Raw genomic sequence first — 5,026 nt, 5'->3', positions numbered from 1 at the left:
CTTGAATTATATATATATATATTTCTCAAAAAAAAAATATTAAGGATAAATTTGCAACTATCCTGAACTCTGTTCATTGAGTAAATTTAATTTATACTCAAATTAGTACTTTTTAGAGAATGATTTATACATAAATAATAAAAAGAAGTTATAGTTAAATGAAATCACATACCAAGAAAACATAATGAACATTCAAGTTTAACATTAATTGCCTTCAATCCAGTTAATTAAGGCCTAATCATACCACACCATGCAAGTCCATCAACCGTTTTCTTTCACTAAAGCTCGGCATCGATTTTTTTTTTTTTTTTTTGAAAGGAACACAAAATTTATTACTAAATAGGAGCTTGCTCCTTACAAATAACATCGTCAAGCCAAACAGGTAGGCTTGTTGACACAAAACCATTAGTATTGGATTGAGAGCGCCTAGCAACTAAGTGGGCGGCCTCGTTCGCTGACCGAGAGACGAAAAAGACAGAATAGTCCCTGTGAAATTTTAGAATACTTTTACAATCCTCAATGATAGCTCCAAAATCTGACAAGTCTAAACATAGAGAATTAATACTATCAACTACTACCTTTGCATCCGATTCAAATTGAACCTTTTGCTCTCCTTGCCGACTCATCCAGTCCAGACTGTCCCGTAGTGCTATTGCTTCCACCAGCTTTGGCTCCAGACAGCCAATGTACTTACTGCTTCTATATCTGCAAAATCGACCCATTTCATCCCTAACTACAGCTCTGGAGCTGCTTTCACTTGATTCTCGAAATACCGCGCCATCTACGCTGCACTTGAGAAAGCCAACTCGTGGTTTCTGCCACCGCTGTAATTGTCGATTCTCCTCTCGTGCAACTCTTTCCATTTTCCTCGCGCAATCTCTCCAATCTGTGAGATCCCGCCTAGTTAGTTGAAGACTTAACTTCTGCAGTAACCTGTCTCCCATTCCACGATTTTTTTCATCTCAGGAAATGTTATATTTAATCAGGTGATTTTTTATTTTTCTACAAAGCTAATAGTTTCAGAAAAATACATTTCGATATAAATAATTACAAAAAATTATAATATATAAGTATATAACTGAATTCAATTTGTATTTACATTTTCTAGATTGTGCACTATAAAAAATTACTCCTATACCAATAATTTTATAAATACACCATTACTCCTATACTAATAATTTTATAAATACACTCTTAAAAAAGTGTCACTATAAAATATTTATTTATTTACTTTAATTTTATATTTCTACGACTATTTACTTAAACCTAAATAGATTAATTAAATAATATAGAAGGCTCATTATATTTATACTATGGTTTACTCATTTGTTGATCCATCGCAGCTCAAAACCCTTGAAATGCTTTACTATTAAATATAAATCAAAAAAAGCAAAATGAATTCTATTAGAAGGCATGGTTTAAGATCGCAAAACTTTTCCTCAATGTTCTCCCTCACCACTCATTTGTCTTCTCTCTGCGCTATTCTCGGACTTCTCCTAATGCAGTAGGAATAAACAGACTTTGTTCCGAATTGTTGAATCACACACGATTTCCGATTGAAACCTTCAAAATTCAACAAGAATTTTGGGAATGTGAAAAATCACAATTTCATTGATTAAAAATTTTACTTCCTCTTACGACAAAAATAAGCTTTTACATAGGCAAAACCCTAAAAAAATAGTAAATTACAATTAATATTAAATCAATTGCAATTAAGACTAACTTAATACTAGATTAATTGCAAGTAATTATAAATTTCAATAGTAAATAATACTAAATTAATTACAATTAATACTAGATTAATTATAATTTAATTGTAAATTTTCGAATTTGATCGAACATTCGAAACTCCACAACTTCCCTAAAATTGCCGAAATGCCATTGTTTCAGTCTCTCCAGGTTGAACAAAATTCGCTCTCGAATTTTCATCATCCGAAGAATCACCTTCTCCATGATTTCTACCGGTCCAATTTTATTGGTAGACAACATTTTGTAATTACATGTAGAAAACCCCATCCACATAAAATCTCCTATTTTGAACTCAACATGACACTGATTCTTGTCTGGAACCGCAACCTCTTCGTCTACCATTTTCTTGTTTAAGACATATACTAGCTCAGTTTTCTGCACCACTTCCTCATCCACAGTTTCCTGATCAAAGTTCGGTTCACCTGTAAGCATGATGCCATCTTCATCATCATCATGTTCATTCATAATTTCCTGATTAAAGATCGGTCCACCACCAAACACGGTGTTCTCCTTCGATGTGCAATAACATCTAAGCTTAGTCTATCTCATTATAGGACTACCTTCGGCTATCTAAGACAGAAGATTTCATTCAAGCAACTCTGATTGAAATATGAGATTATAAATAATCTTTTATATACATATATTATCCACTCATATGTGTATTTTTATCATGCATGCTACTGAACCTAGATCCATTGTTACTGCAAGCCGACGTCAATTATTGAGCAAGTTCTCGTTTACTCAAAAATTCGCCTCACCCTTATCTTTGTCACCATAATTAACAAAATAAGGGTAAGAGCTCGTGTGAGTGAGCTGCTACTCTATCTGAAATGCTCAATTGCAAACATTAACATGCAATATTTACATATACGTGTATTATATGTGATTCAAAAAGACAATTTATTGAATTTGAAATACATGTCACAAAAGTTACATGTAATAGAAATATGTTTAGATCCTAAGTAATCCCTAGGACCTAATATATTTCACAAAAACATCTCTCTTGACAGGTTTCGTTAGAGGGTCAGCAACCATGTCATGAGTCGAAACATATTTCATACAGACTTCTTTGTGTGCAACTAATTCTCTAACAAAATGATACTTGATTTCAATATGCTTTGCTTTACTATCACTGCTGATTATTACTAGAGAGCTTGTTGTAACAACATTTAGGTGATCCATGAATCTATTCAACCAAACGGCCTCCAAGGCTGCGAATGAGTAAGACACGTACTCAGCTTCCATGGTAGATAATGCTACACATGTCTGTTTCTTACTACTCTAGGAAATTGCCCCATTTCGAGTAAAAAGATGTAGCTGGAAGTGGATTTTCTTTCATCCAAGTCTCCTACCCAGTCTGCATCTGTGTATCCTTTGAGTAGAAGATTCTTCCCTCAGCAACACTGAGAATAGTTTGTTGTTCCTTTGAGATACCTTTGTATTCTCTTTACAGCAGACTAATGAGCTTGACCTGGGTTGGATTGATATCTGCTTACCATCCTAACAACATGGTAGATATCAGGCCTAATGCATAATATTGCATAGATAATGCTACCAACCGCATTCATGTAAGGAACATTTTCCATTTTCTGGATTTTTTGTTGTGTTTTGGGGAACATCTTTGAGCTCAGAACATGATCTTTGCTCATTGGGCTATCTATGGGTTTACAATCTTGCATATTGAATTGCTCAAGAACTTTGTTGATGTAAGTCTCTTGAGATAAGGTCAACAGTTTCTTTGAGCGATCCCTTGTGATCTTGACCCTCGGGATATATGCAGCTTCTCCCATATCTTTCATCTCAAAACTTGAACTTAACCAAGCTTTGGTTTGATTTACAAAAGTCATTACCTGCAATTAGGATATCATCAACATATAATGATAGAATGATTAAACTTATTTCCAGAGCGTTTCATATAGACACAGTGGTCTTCTTCAATTCGATTGAAGCCATTTGATGTCATCTCATCATAAAAATGAAGGTACCATTGCCTTGAAGACTGTTTGAGGCCATAGATCAATTTGATCAATTTGTAAACCTTTTGTTCGCAACCTTTTTGAGTGAAACCTACAGACTGTTGCATGTAAATTTATTCTTCCAATTCTCCATTGAGAAAGGCAATCTTATCATCCATTTGATGTAGCTCCAGGTCCAACCCTGCCACAATTACGAGTATGAGCCTTATGGAAGTAAATCTTACAACATGAGAGAATGTCTCCTCGAAGTTTATTCCTTCCTGTTTTGTGTAGCCTTTGACGACTAGGCGAGCCTTGTATCTTTCGATACTGCCATCAGCCTTTCACTTAAACTTGAGAACCCATTTGTTCCCAATTGCCTTTCTACCCCAGGGTAAATCAACCAACTCCCAAACATGGTTGACTCGTATAGAAGTCATTAATTCTACCATTGCTTTAATCCATTTGTCCTTTTCGGGACATGAGAGAGCTTGTTGAATATTTTTTGGCTCCACATCATCACAAGGAGTTACTAAAAGAGCTGAGACTTCAACACTAAATCGTCAGTGATCAACTTTTTGTCTTTTAGTACGACACGGTTCTGAATTCTGGTAGACGAATTTCATGTATTCATCATAATTCGGTACGCTCCCACTGGGACCAAGTTCTATATTTTCATAATAATGGGGAATATCACTCCCACTTTCATCCGGATCTAGAGTATTCGTAATGTTTTGAGGTACATTGACATTATCTTGTTCCTCGAATTCCTGAGTGATTTGAACATTATCAGGTTCCTCATAAATTCTCCCACTCGGATCGAGAGGTCCGTTAGGATCTAATTCCTCATAGAGGTTGCTATCTTGGTCGACATCACCTGATTTTGGCAACTCATTTTCCAGAAAGACGACATTGTTGAAACACCTTTCCACATGATTTTGATTTGACAAAATTATTTAAGTAAAATTAAGTATATTCTAAACACACTAAGTTTAAATGCTTTGATTTATTACACTAATGTGTTTGTTCAATGTTGAGTTAAATTTTTTATAAGACATAAAGACTAAAAGGCTTAATGCCCAATACGGAAGTCAAAGCCCAAGTCAAACAGATCAAGACCACTCGGCTCGCGTATGCAAAACGCTGCCGTTGTGTACAAAACGCAGCTCAGCGAAAGAAGGATCGAGAAGACCTTCGTTGAACAACTTCGGAACGAAGCTGCTGAGTTGTATCGACAAAGAGTACAAGACAGCAGTTGAGCAAGAATAACTTCCAGACAAAGTATTTCTACTTTGGGTAAAGTTCAGAAGACACAGAAAGCT

This window comes from Euphorbia lathyris, chromosome 2 (genome assembly GCF_963576675.1).
Source record: "Euphorbia lathyris chromosome 2, ddEupLath1.1, whole genome shotgun sequence".
Lineage (NCBI taxonomy): Eukaryota > Viridiplantae > Streptophyta > Magnoliopsida > Malpighiales > Euphorbiaceae > Euphorbia > Euphorbia lathyris.
Note: the sequence above shows the minus strand (reverse complement) of the source record.